At 38.9% G+C, this 14,567-nt stretch overlaps 1 protein-coding gene across 3 annotated transcripts in view; it reads left to right on the forward strand.

The window, feature by feature from the left end:
• The first annotated feature begins 278 nt into the window (after positions 1-278).
• The window catches only part of JAK2 (Janus kinase 2), a 95,321-nt gene continuing 81,032 nt past the window's right edge, over positions 279-14,567 (forward strand). Inside the window, exons 1-2 of one of the 3 annotated variants that reach the window (XM_082301057.1) lie at positions 293-399; positions 931-1,063. The gene's annotated coding sequence lies outside the window, so the exon portion shown is untranslated. Of the gene's footprint in view, positions 400-930; positions 1,064-14,567 lie in introns of all 3 variants that reach the window. The other 2 variants (XM_082301056.1, XM_082301055.1) reach the window with 2 other exon arrangements.

The raw sequence follows: 14,567 nt of genomic DNA on the forward strand, positions 1-14,567 counted from the left end.
GATCCACGTGTGCCCGTTGCCCTTTCCAACTCCGAGTACGCTGTGATTCTGTGACCAGGTGGCTGCTACCTCCACGGGACAGTTGCGGTGTGCCCGCCCTGCGGCCGCCCGGCGTCCCTGCCGGCCGTGGGACACCACACCACACCCCGCCCCGCCCCGCCCCGCCCGGCACCGCGAGCCCCGCGCGGAGCGGCCGCGCCTTGCCGGGGGAGCGCGGCGGGCCCGCCCCGCCCGCAGCCGCGCGATGACGTGAGCGGCGGGAGCGCCGCCCAGCCGGAGGCAGCGGCAGAGCGCGGGTCGGCGCGGAGCTGCCGCCGCGTCCCCGGCCGGCGCCGCCGTGCATGGGGAGGGAGCGGACGGGACGCTGCCTGCGCGCCGCGCTGCACAGCCGCCGCCGCGGTGAGTGGGGTCGGCAGCGCCCGCCCGCCGGCGGGGCCGTGGGGGTGGCGGCGTGGCGGCTGCACCGCCGTGTCCCGCGCCCCGTCCCGCGGGCGGGGGCTCCCCCCTGGCCGGCGGGGGCGGGCGGGCGCTCGGGGGACGGGCGGCCCTGCCCGCCGGGCGCTGTGAGCGGGGAACCGCGCTGGCTTCCTCCCCCTCCGTAAACAGCGCTCCCGGGGGGCGGGCCGGGGCCGACCTGGGCGGCGGGGAGGCTGGAAGTGTGGCTGCCGCGCCTCTTCGGTGGAGGTGCTGTGTGTTGCGGGAGAACTTCCTCGCGAACACTTATTTGTGGCGTTAAAAAAAAAAATCACTTCGCAGAAGGAGGGCAAACAGTCACGAAACCACATTTGTGGTATTTCTCTATATGTGTCTATTGAATTTGCTTCTGCGTGGAGAAATGTTCTGTTAGATGTGGGTTGTGAATTAATGGATTTGATTAATTTTCACAAGATAATTTATTTTTCATTTTCTTTTTTCCTTTTTTTTTTTAAGAAAAAAAATCAGATAAAACTTCCTCAGGTTGTTTTTTTTTGTTTTTTGTTTTTTTTTTTTTTGCTACTGAAATCTAATTAGAACCTGATTGTGGCATTGTCTTCAAATTTCTCACTTCTGCAGTCAGTGACAGGTGAGAAAATAGCACCTTCCTTTGGTTATCCTTAAATTGTCTTATGCTGAGAATTATTGACTGTATTCCTTTTGGTTGCTGGACAGAAGGAAACTTAATTGGGAAGATTGTAATGGCTATTTACAGTTTTTAGTGTGATTCTGCACTTGATCATTAGTTGCTTAATGATCAGTGTTTCTGACATCTTAGCTCTGTAAATCTTACCAATTTATTATCTACTTCATTTCTTCTATTGCCAGTTAAATGTATATGTAATTTAGGTGAGAGAGAAGTGTAAGTTTCTATTTTATGGAAAATTGGTATTGACAAAAGACTATAGAGAGATTCTGTGCACACTTAAAATAAAGGTATTTTGGATCAGCTATATGGATTAACTTTTTTTCCTTCCCTTCCCTGCATCTCAGTCTTCTTCATAACTGATACAGGGCTAATACTGCAGTGATGTTCTTTGGGCATGCCCATTTTTCTTCCCTTTTTAGGGTTGTTGGCAGTAATTTGAGGATTCAGTAGGAATACAGTAGCCACTACCGTCTTCTGCTTGATGAGAGTGCATCCAGAGTTACTTACATGGTGTTAATCTAGAATTTTGAATTAAACAACTTCAGTATTATTATATGAAATAACAGGGATTTTAAGCAGTGGTGCACTTTCCAGAGAAACCTTAAAATTGAGCTATTTACAGACAATTTCATTTTTGTAAGTGACAACACCAGCAACATGGGGAAGTAGTATTTGCTGCTGGGAGGGGAAGTTGTAATGAACAAGAAGTAGGTGGAATGCAGAAAGTGGTCCAACATCCTTGTTGGTCAAATCAGACTGACTGGAGCTGCAGAATGGAAAATGAAAGGAGGCTGCTACTGCTTTTTACTTGTAGCTGTTTTAAGTGGTGATTAGGCTAATAAAAAGCTGAAATCTCTGTAGAATAACCATTTCCAAACTATATGGAGGTAAAGTTATACATGACTGCAGAATAATACTAAAGTGAGTGTTGCTGCCATGTTGTACTAGCAGTGGCATCATCTTTCTGAAGTTAGAAGAAAAGGAGTTGCTGAATGAGGTTGTTGCTTTGCCACTGGTCTCTTTTTATCTCAGCTCTGGGGCATTTTTAAAGTATGACCTTATGTAAAGAAAAAGCTAAGTGATGATGTTTGCAGTTACAAGAGATCTCATTTGAAAGAGCCTTAAAAGGGAAATAAACAAAATTCAGAAATGTGTTAGTATTAAACAGAAACAGTAATTAAATGGTGTTAATTATGAATAGAAGAGTATCAAAAGTTACAAAACTTGCAATTAAAAAGCAATTAACAGAACTGACTATGCAATAATAAACCAGGTATTTGTTCTAAAAAAGTGGTGTTCCAAAAAACCCCAACTGGAACAAGGCAACCAAAATCTGGTTGCTTTTTTAAGAAAAGTAACTGGAACTTTGGGTGGAAGGCTGAACGAGATGACCACCTGAGGTGCCTTTCAACCCAAATTATCCTATCCTAGTGCTCCTGGTTTTTTTCTTCAGGTTAGCGTTTTTCTTGTAACACACTTGCACACTTGCTACTTTTTACCTAGGCTTGCGTGCAAATGTTATCACTGTCATTAGGCAGTACACAGTTATATTTTTTTCATTTGACTTAATAGAGCTGCTGTTTCAAAGCCTCTGACCCTGGCTGTGCACTGATTTTGGTGGGTTCTTTATGTATTCATATGTCCCATGGGGTTCTCAGCATGAGCCCAGTAAGATGACTAATACGAGTAACACTAGCATGATTTGAGTCAACATTTGAGCTCATGCTTACGTTTGTGTTTCTTTAACTTGTTTCAGATGAAATTTCTTTATCAGAAGGGGAATGAGGAGCTTTCTTGAATTTCCAAATGTGAGATTTTCAAATTCTTTTGTAAGATAGATCTGTCTTTATGCAGATGTTAAAAACAGTACAAAAATGTGACTATACAAAGAAGCTTCTTTACAGTAGTTTTGCTGAAGGAACTGTAATTTATTTGCTGCATACACATAGATGCTCTCTGCTGCATACTGTGTTCATCTAGAGAGTACATTTTATGTTTCACTTAAATGGGTTCTGTGCGTCTCAGTGCAGTGAGAGCTTCAAGGTACAAGAGCAAGATACGTTCTCACTGTCAGTTGCAACCTGTAAGATGCTCAAAGAAAAAGGATGATGCCTCACTCAAATGTCAAGCTCTGTGGGTTATGCAGTAGTGGGTGCAGAGAGGTCTGGTTCTCATGGACAGTGATAACTCTCATGTGTTATGTAGAATGACTTGCCTAGGAGGCAATTGTCCATCTAATTTTGGTTATGTAGTTACTGTGTCACACAGCCAAAGCTGAATCTTTAAATCTGATTTGTAGAAAAAAACCCCTCCAATCTGGTACAGGCAGCTATTGATTTAAAATCAATAGAAGCATTGTCCTTTTATGAGGTGAATTGTCTCTGCATCTGTCTTTGACAATGACTACTGACCAGTATTACATGGTTCCTTTTATTGTTAGTAGATTGCTTTTAATCATGGTTGTACACTTCCTTTTATTAGGAAGGGAGGTGTTAGCTCTTGATGCTTTGATCTTCTGTCTTCTTGGTTTTCTTCTGGTTTTGTGTGGTGGTTTTTTTGCAGGGGTGGTGGCAGGGGATATATGTATGTGTGTATTTTCTTTTTTCTTAGACTCTCCAGTATTTGTTCATAGCTCATACAAATCTATGAACTGATTTTGTTTTTCTGTGGTCTTTGTGATGTCATGAAAGACAATATTCCAGGTGAATTAATGTTTTCAATACCTTCCCTCTTTTCATCAGAACACTTCGTTTCTTGTCTTGTGTGTGCCTGTATTAAGCAGAGATTCTGTTGAGCGGCACATCCTGGGAGTGGTTGTTTTGTTTATCTACTCACATTTGGCTTAGAATTTAGTGTCACGTAGGAATAACTGCGAGTTATTCTTTCAGGGGTTTATTATTTTGTGTTTGTTGACATCAGATGTTATCTGTCTTCTGGTTTTTTTTGCTTAGCTAGCTCTCAGTTTTGATTCTGCTCAAGTTTCATGTAAGCTGGTTATCACCAAAGTTGTTTTTAGGCTAGGACTTTGAAAGTGCTTATATGCTTGCATAAATATGTATGGTGTGGTATTTCTTGCTCTGCATGCCAGTCCCATGTGGGACCTTTCCTGATATTGACTGCAGTTCTTGATCTATGTGTTTTTTGTGGTGTAAAGTTTTTTATCAACAGCTTAGTGCAGCTGATTTAGCTGGTGTTACCTTTATCGTTCTGCTTATGTGCTTGTGCAGTTGCAGTAGATTTCAGGACCTAAGAAAGTCTTTTACAGGCGTTATAAATAAATGTATTTATTAGACATGTTTAAAGTGTTGTGATTAAAGTTACTTGCATGTGTAATTAAAAATTTAAAAAAGCTTGTTCATGTGACTTCACTGGTCTCAAGGATTTATTTTTTTGTAGTATTTAGTGAGAGTAACTATCAAATCAGTTTAAATCAGTTTTTGAGACCTTTTTTTGTACAGTCTATATAATCCTGTTCACAAGAAACAATGCAAGAATTTTGAGTTTTTTTTTGGTGGGTGGATAATATCTTAGAGGAATAGTGTTAGTGTACAGGTCTAATATGCTTTAAATGAGTATTCTCCACCTCTGATATCCATTGGTCTTGCTTGACTACAAGGGTTCCAAAATGTTTGTCAGTATTCAGTGTGTCATAACCCTGTCAACATCTTGGGTTTCTAGCACTGTCAGGTATTTCTAAAGTAAGAAACCCTTTGCCTTTTAAATATCCAATATTGATACATAAATATACAGTACGTTTGGTACCTGTATTTATCAGTTTTTAGAGGCCTTAGTTACTTAAGTGCATTTAGATTGGGAGGCCTTTTAATTTCAACATGAAATTATGGGATTAGTTACATGGATTCACGTCAGATGTATGGCTGCAGGTGGTGTCTGAGTTATGTATTAGGTAAAAATTTGGCTGGGAGACTAAGGTAAGAGCATTTGAGGACAAAGACAATTGGAAAACAAACATTAATTCCTAATAAAAGAAGGGTTTATAAACCATGGAGATGGAATTACAAACCGTGAAGTCACAGACACCTAAAAATAAGGTGGAGTTTCATGATGTGTATTAACTGTTCTCTGAAACTGTCTTTGTTCTCAAGACTTTTCTTTCCTTAGCCTCTCACAAACACTGGAATTTGCTGCTCCCTCCGTCGTGTAAACATAACAGCTTTTTGTAGGGCTGCGCTGTAAACTGTATCACAAGGGACCTAAGTTAAAATTAATTTTTTTGTCTCATTTGGAACCAGTGGCATGAGGGAGAGGGAATGGACAGGGTAACTTCTTAAGCTGGCTTGCAATGTCAGAGAAGATGTTGTGTAATCACATCCTGGATAACCCTGAAGATGGACTGAGCTACAAAAGAAATGTTGGGTTCCTAGTGGAATCGGAGGGCACTGGATTGCTCAAGACCCAGATCCTCAGCTGTGGGGAGTAAAGCATGTGTCAATCCAACAGCTGGCTCCCAAAAGACAGACTTTGGAACTACTCTAACAACTGTGTAAATAGGTACATGGTTATCTTTTAATTGCCATATACCTGGGTCTTCATAAACCTTTGTAACTATGCTCTCTGTCAGGGAGCTTGTGAAAATGTACTTCTGGTTGCTTTTCTCCTAACCTGGTTTCTTCAGTTAAAGGTGATTTCAAGGTAGTTGGCTAACATTAGGCTATTCTATTCCTATGGGTCTTTTAGTCCCTAAAACTGGAGCCTAGCACACCAAAACCATGTTTTGGACATTGAAAGGATGATGGACTTGTACTGAATTTCAATGAGTATTTCATAAGCAAGCTTGCAGAAGCTGGGGAGAAGCATATTAGATTTAACTTTGTGATAACAGCAGTGCAAGACTTAGTAAGACGTATAGGCACTGTGCAAAGTGGACATAAAAATGAAATGGAATTTTCACTTTTCATTGTTATGCACTGGCAGACCTAAAAGCAGTGTGATGAAATAGATGTGCATCAAAGTGGAGAATAAATAAACCAGGGGATTTATTTGGCTGAGGTTTAATGAGATCACACCAGTATCAATCAGAACCAAATAAATTTGAAGCTGTGTTTGCAATATAGTTGCATGTGTGATGGTAACACACGTAGGTGTGTACCTGAACTCGTTCATCTTTTAGCAGCTGGAAGCCACAGCAGTGTAAACTGTACAGGACACTGGAGGTTTCACATGGCCTTTGCTACCCAAACTGGTTCGGGTGTGTTAACAGTGTTTAGAACGGTATCTTTAGACTGCAGCACCCTTAAGCTGTGCCATAGTTTTCTTGGGCTTTGGTATTTTTTCCAGGTCTTTTTCCAAAGAGCTCTGCCACTTGCTGATATTGCTGTCTTACTGTCCTGGTTTCAGCCAAGACAGAGTTAATTTTTCTGCAGTAGCTGCATGGGGGTGGAGCCTGCAGCCATGTGGAAGTGTCTAGGTTGTTATTCTATACCAAACACTTCATCTGTGCTGTCAGAAGTAGGGCACTCTCACTTCGGGAAGGAAGGGTGAGGCTTCAGGTCAAGAAGTGTGGTGGGCAAAGGGAACCTGAGGCCTTTGGGGAGCGTTTTGCATGTAAATCACCCTCGTTTTTACACTTTTGTTATTAATACTGTTGCTGTTACTGTTTTCTTATCTCATTGCTGTTTCCAGTAAATTGTTCTTATCTCAGCCTGTAATCTCTGCCTTTTGTGTCTTTCACCGGAGTGGGGACATGGAGGGAGCAACTAGGGTTTCTTTTTAGTGGGAGTACTGAATTGGAAATACCATTCCTAAACCACAGCACTTATCAATAATTCTGCCAGTCAACCTACAAAACTGAATTTTAAACTCACTTTGGAATGCAAAAATGTCGATTTTTATGGTGGTTCGGTGAGTTTTGACACATAATTTTTTTGAACTCATGAATCTGAGATAAAAATTTTTGAGTAGGTTGATAATACGTGATGTCTCTTTTTGTAGTTTAAGTTGTTAAGCTGTGATGTGGTTGTGCAGTTGTTATGACTGTGCAGGGTGGTGAAATACTATTTCTTAGTCACACTTTATAGAAGGATATTTAAAGTTTGTCATGACTTGGTATTACAGCACGTTAACCGCATGCCATAATATGCTAGAAGGCATTGACTGTCTAGTTTCTTGTCCTTGCAGTAGCCTTGTGGACTGCTCAGCCAAACTCTGTGAAAGGCCTTTGAGCAGCTTTATAGTTAGATTTTTTGAAGCCATTTCTGGAAATACAGAAAAGCTTTAGTTTTGAGCAGCATGTAGAGCACTTGGTGCTTTGTGTTAATGTGTCAAACTACTTTGCTCCTTCTCCAACATCTCTAGTATGTCTTGGATAAAAAACTCATTATTTTGAGTTGCTGCAGTGTAGCTGAAGTGTTTCTGACTGAGAATGCCTAAGGGGAAGCGACCTTGATCACTTTATCATGCAGTTAATGGGTTAAATATCCGTGAAGCCAGGAAAAGTGATGGTCCTCTTTCATGCTCAGGAGACACACAGAATGAAAACAAGAGCATATCATCCCTGATCTTCAGTGGACAGGCAGCTAATAGAGATGACAAGATTTCTTTATTGTTTGTTTTAAAGAAAATTGTTTGCAGGTTATAGTTACAATTCTACTAAAGCCTAAATTTAGTCAAATAATGTAACTTTCGGTTAAAGAGAGGTATTGTAGGTATAGAACCACAGAATAATTTAGTGAGGAGGGGACCTCAGTTGGTTTCTGTTCCAAAGTTCTGCATAAAGCAGGGTCAGTAGGGAGGTCATAACAGGTATGAAAGCTGTATCCAGGCAGGTCATAAAAATCTCCAAGGATGGAGACAACACATCAACTGCTGGGCTATCCTCTGGATGTCAAACTTTCTCTTTATATCCTCTCTGAACATTTTGTGTTTCAACTTGCTCTTGCTGTCTCTTGTCCTGTGAATGGAGGACAATAGCTTGGCTCCATCTTCTGAATGATTTCCATGTTGGTACTGGGGACTGCTGTTAGGCTCCCCCAGTCTCTTCCAGGTGGAATAGACCCTGCTCCCCAGTCTGTCCTCATGGGGTCTGTGCTGCAGTGTCCAGCTGTGTTGGTGGCCTCTGCTGTGAACTTATTCCTGTTTGCCAGTCGTTTTTTTTCTGTTAGTGGAATAGGGCCTAGACTCAGAATTTTAAATTCAACTAAGATCTGAATATTGGCAGATTTCTAAATAGAAGCCAGGACAGTAGGTGGCCAGAGATTTTCCAACAAACTGGGAATATATTCTTCTTCCAGTATGTGTAAAAATAACCATACGATAATGAACTATGATTGGTTTAAATCCTTGAAGGATATTGTGACCAGAAACAGGCTGTTCAGCTCATGTAATTAACTGAGCTTTCATCTTTAATGAACTGCACGGTTTGAAAAATACAGTATGTTTTGATAAATTTATTTGGTTATCTAACGTTTCTTTCTAAGTACTGTATTTAATAATGTCAACTGTAGTTTTTCTTGACAGTATCATGTTTTTGTTACATTTCAATCTTTGAAATGCAGTATGCCAGCAGTAAGTTAAAAATTACTATAGTTGAAAATTATAGCCATTGTGCTTTTTGGCATAATGTAATTAATTAAAATTCAAATTCTAGAGTGGACTCATTAAATTCCATCTCTTCTTTCATAAAAATGCACCATGTGTCTTGTTTAATTAAAAACATTAGTGCAAAGAACTATTTGGCTGCTTCAGTGATTATATACGTGGAACAACAGTTTAAAAAGTAAATGTGCAACATGAGTGTTTTATATTAAATGTTCTCTTTAATTTTGATGCCTTTTCCTGGTCTTAAAATCAAGAGTCATACACGGTTAGGAGGGGAAAAGGGATTTTACCTTGGTATTTATTTTAAGGATCCTTAGGTGCACATGTCCAGGTCATATACATTGAAATGCACCCTACTGAAAACCCCCAAAAGATCGGGTATAACATTATAGGTCTTACTAATTAGCATATCTATCAAAGATTCCCCAATGGGAGGCTCAAGTGAGCCCCCCTCCCCAAGGAGCCTTCCCCTGGCTGGTTCTATCTTGGTATACAGAATGTGTTCTGGAGAGGACCTTGGGGTCTGGGGCACACTGATCCCTAGCTACGAAGCTTCTGAAATGTTTAGTCTCTCGGCTTGACAAACAAGTCCAAGAATGTAGGCAAAAAGCACTAGGAATACAGAAGTTGTAAAAAGGTATAACGGGTATAAAAGAAAAGGCAAAAAATCTTCATGGCATCAATTTCAGTCAGCTTAAAAGAAGATATATTTTATTTGAATAAATAAATTTGGCCATTAAATTGCTGAGTATTTAATTATATATTACATGTATAGTGTAGTGCATAAAACACATGTATTAATATTTGGGAGTTTGTGTTATTTTTAATTTTCTCTTTGAGACTCTGAGATTCATGGACTGTTAAACCCGCTGGAACTTTCGGAGTTAAGGTCTTTTGTTTTTGTCAGGTCATTAAATTTCAACCTGTTGAGACCAATGCTTTCTGTTTTGCTGGAATGAATGTCTTCTAGAACTAGTTACAAGGGTGTGCCAGTGCAGTATGGTTCTTTCATCAAAATGGATTCCTGTGTACAGGTTCACAAGTCAAGTTTTAATATTTGCCTTTCTTAACAGTTGCTCTGTGATTTCACTGCTTGCTAATAAAGTTAATTGTGGAATGCAGGTATCTTCCCTTGAGGAACATAAATATATCATGGATCAGTATGCCTTTTTTTTGCATCATTTAATTTGTTTAATAAGAGCTTGTACTAGTGATAATATTTGTGCCTAAAATTCTTGCATTTCTTCCTAAGGTTTGCTCTTTTACTTGAGGAGCTAAATATATATGTAATGTTAGAATACTTGCCTTCTGTTTCCACTTCTTTTTGGTTTATATTGCTTTTTAAATTTTGTGTTCCTGCCTCTTTTCAAATTATAATGACCTAAATTATTAGGCTGCTTTCTTGATTATTAAATATTAAGGGGAAAGAAGAAATTTTAAGAAATCCCATTGTTAAGCAAAAGAACGTCTTAATTACTTCCCCTGTTAGAGAGAGGTATGTTCAGAGGCAGTAAACATGCAAGAATTATCACTGTGATGTTAGTGATTATTGATTATTGGTTGAAACGATATTTTGCTTATTTCTGGTTAAGAAGAAAATCTAATTTCTCATCTAGTAGTTAATTCTTTATAATACATTACAGTGGTTCTAGAATACTTACCTGTTATTTGGTACAGCATCTTTCTCATCTAGACATAATTTCTAGTTACTCACTGAGCCTTTAGAGGAAGAAACTAAGCAAACAAAACTGCTGCACATCCTCTTGCTGTCAGGGAGATAAGGTGGGAAATCACTGTCACTGATGACACTTAAAGGAGATAAAAGAGAAACTCAGGGAAGAAAGTGTTAAAGCCTTCCTGGCAAAAATATACACGATGCAGCAACAAGGTTAAATGGGCTTGTAGACTTATTTGGTAAGCTTACACAGCAAGTGGTAGAAAAAAAAAGTTAAATTGTAAAATGTGAACTTTCTAATATGAATGATACTGCACCACATACAAGATAACTATTTTGAACTTACAAATAAAAGAAGACAGTCTTAGTCAAAGGCACATTTTTTATATATATATAGGGGTATGTGTATATATATATCTATATATAGATATATATATATAAGGTCATAGGCATAATATAACCTCTAAATGGTTATATTTCCACTGTTGTCAGAAAAGAAATTTTCGTCTTTTACCACAACAGCAAAAATACTTCTGTATTTCTTTCTCACAGTAGTGAAGCATGGGGTGAATTTACAGGCAGAAGCAGAAACTCAGTAGGATTCTGGAAATAAAATGTGCTTAAAATAAGGAGAGAGCAAGAATGTAAATGGCTTTGTGTCATCATCCCTCCAGATGCCTCTGTTCATTAACTTCTTACTGTCTCTTTACTCTTCTTTTTCAGAACTTTTCTGTCATGTTCAGCCACATCTTCCCTGTTGTGGCTTTGTTGCTTTCTTAGATTTATTCCTCTGGTCCCATTAATAAAACAGCCATTAGCTGTTCTGCTCTGAATCAAGTAGGTTTTAAGATTGCTTTCTGTACTTGACAGTAGTCAAGGTCTGACCTACTTGGAATCAAACTTCATAGCCCAAATCTAGCCAAGTATTTTGTCTTTCAGTTTTCATTGCTGAAACAAACTTTTGTTTTTCTGGATCCGTTGTCCTCAGATTTGCTAGAGCAAACCCCCTCAAGTTTTGAATGCCTCTGGAGAGAAAATGGGAAGAAAATAAGATAACAAAAAAGTACTTTACAGTGCATTAAATATGATTGTATGTGCAAGCTGGGCTAAGCTATATTAAAATTATCTTTGCGTTAGAAAATTTGCTTTCAGTTGGAGGAGAACTGTTGCTGGCTTTGAAGAAGAAATTAGTTTTGATTAGTTAGTGGAAAAAACAAATTGCTTGTGAAGAACAGGTTGTGGAAAGACTCAGTTCTGTTAGCCTCAGTGGGTAAGGGTGTGGTATTTTGATTAGAATTTCTTTTGAAGTGTGAGGAAGGAGAAATATCTATATTTTGTCTGGAAGGAGAACAGAAACTGGCAGGTTGCTTGGTAGTAGACTGGATGAGAACTGATGTTTAGTCTGATTATGAGGATAATGATAGGAAGTCAAAATGTATTACAAGTGAGGGAAAGAAAATACAGATGGCAGGTACTTAAGAAGGTGCAAGAAGCCATGAAATTAGTTCAGTTGGCTAGAGCATGATGCTAATAATGCTGAGCTTGTGGGTTCAGTGCCCATACAGGCCATTCACTTAAGACTTGGGCTCAGTGATCCCTGTGGGTTCTTTCCAACTCAGAGTATTTAGTGATTCTAGACTTCTTTGACTGTGAAGTGTCACAAAAGTGAACTGAATGTTCTGTGAGGGTGTGGGTAGATGAGTGGATCTGTATGGAAATACAGATGGGAGGTGCAAGTCCTTGTATGTGTCTTTTTAACTGTTACTGTACATATTTAATTATTCCAGCAGTAGTAACTGTTGGAAAATACTGTGTAATGTCAAATTTCAATGAGGCTGCTGTGTTGAGAGTGGAGAGTTTCCTTGTGATAAGACTTTGGAAGTGTTCTTTTATAACCTCAGTATAGACAATTGATCTAGGAAAAGACTGATGTTTGTAGGTGTTTGAAGCAGCTGTTCATGCTATCTGCAAGTGTTTTGCTAGCCTTTGATTCACCATGGTTGAGAGCCAGACACCCTGGCTGTATTTGAGTGTTAAAGATTTCATAATTTAAACTGAAATTTTCTCTAAAATACTGTTTATTTCCCCCGAAAATGCTGTATCTTACATATGTATGTAACACATTCCTTACTTATTTTTCACCAATACCTTTTTAGTTTCTTGTCAGGGCAATAAGAGGAAATACGTATTTTAGGTTGTAGTCCTTTCATTTTTTAGGCCATGTGATGGAATAAAGTAGCAGATTAATAAGCCTTTTATTTATGACGCCTCTGTCTACTGATACAGATCATGTACAGGATTGGTTTTGCAATTATAATTTGTGATATTTCCTCTCCTGTTTGTTCCTACATACTTTTATTTTAAGGTTTTGTTTTATGTGTGTAATGGATGAGGCCGTTTTGAAGTCATAATTAAAAGATTGGATCTCAGTACTTACTGGGTGAATTGCTACATAATATAACTGTTTGTTATTGAAACAACTACCTACCCATAAGTACACTGCTGTAAATGCAGTGTTTACTGTGAAATGTTATACAATTCTGTTGTTTTTATTAGAGAGAATCTTTAATAGTGTGTCATTGCATACATCAATAATAACATCAGTCATTCTGTATTTTAAATTATGCCATACCTCTGTTTATGGAATATTGGGGTCTTAGAATTTCACATGCTTTCAGAATGTGATAGAACATTTCAAATGTATTACTGCTAATGCTACTGTTTCTGCTAGCTTCAAAACATTTGAAAAGTACTCTCAGTGTTCAGCAAGTAGATTATCAAAATGCTACTGTTGGACTAGTTCACGCAAAGTCTGGCTTTAGCAGATCTCAGTATATGTTTACAGCCAAGCTTAAAGTGTTAAATGTGTGTAGAGGTAATGAAAGAAATGGCAGGTCAGCTGTGGATTACACAGCCTGTATGTGGGCATGTCAGTTTTTTAATTTGTCTGTCTTTTCATTTTTGTCCTTGTAACCTGAAAATCCTAGTTGATTTAAGAATATCATGTTTACCGTCAAGACTGCTATGATAGCTACACCGTTTATTTGGAACAGATGCATGATGTCTAAACTTGATAACAGCAACACATCATTTGACATCTGCAATGGTGTGTTTCTTTCACACAAAAAATAGAAGATGAAAAAAACCCCTTATGTAATTTTTAGCTCAATAATAGTACTGGAACTAATGACATCTGTAATCTAAACATCACAGGCAGAAATGAAGTAATTTGCGGTGCAGAAGTAAGAAAAAATTGGCAGTTTTTCTTTGTGGCAACACTACTCATACTGATTACATGAAAATTAGTTTTCTAGAACCTTTTTCTAGATTTATTTCCTTGTATTTTCTGGGTTTTATATACATTTTTAACTTGTTTCCCCATTAGAAGTAATTCTTTGAGTGTTGCATATTTGCAGATAATCCTGTCTTGTAAAGTTCAGTTGTCACACAAATAGCCTGATCAATAATTTCTACTTTCAGTGGATTATTTAAAATTACTGACTTGCCAGCCGTTACAGAAGAAGACATTGAAGATTATCAGCTCCAAAAGCAACTTGCATGCTCTTGAGTGATAAGGAAATGGAATACCAGGGGAGAGCTGGCTCTTTTGTCTTCTACCAAAAGGAAAAAAACCCCGAACCTCTCAAAGGGTCAGAACAAGTTCTTTTGAGGAGTCCAGCTGCTAGGAGAGGAAGGAAGAAGTAGGTAATGCAGAATGCCCAGAATAAAGAAAGGAAAAGGAACTTAAAGTGGGGAACTTTTACAAAATACAGAATAGAGCAGGGATATAGAATAAAGTGGAAGGAGGAAAAGCATGTTTCTTTTTCCCCTCCATTTTTCCTTTTGTCTTTTTCAGGGCAGGGAGAGGATTATGATGTATAAAATAGAAGGGAGGAATTAAACCAGGAAATAAATGGAAGGGAATTTAGCTGCCAGCATAATTATAGTACTGCTGGACTAAATGCTCAACTCAAGAAGTATTTAGAGGTTTTGCAGGACCAGTACAAGCAATATATTTGCATTTGTGTGGTAAAGGGAAAAATATTACCACTTGGCCAAGCTGCTGCAGTGAAAAAGCTCGTGAAATGAAGGGCCAGTAAAGGGGCCTTCAGCAGCTGAGCAAAGGCGGTACAGAAAGGACTGATTAGAGAGCACCTATAGCTCTAGGAGGACAGTTGAACTACATATGGGACTGCTTTGGATTTGTAAAAG

This window comes from Coloeus monedula (genome assembly GCF_965178545.1).
Source record: "Coloeus monedula genome assembly, chromosome: Z".
Lineage (NCBI taxonomy): Eukaryota > Metazoa > Chordata > Aves > Passeriformes > Corvidae > Coloeus > Coloeus monedula.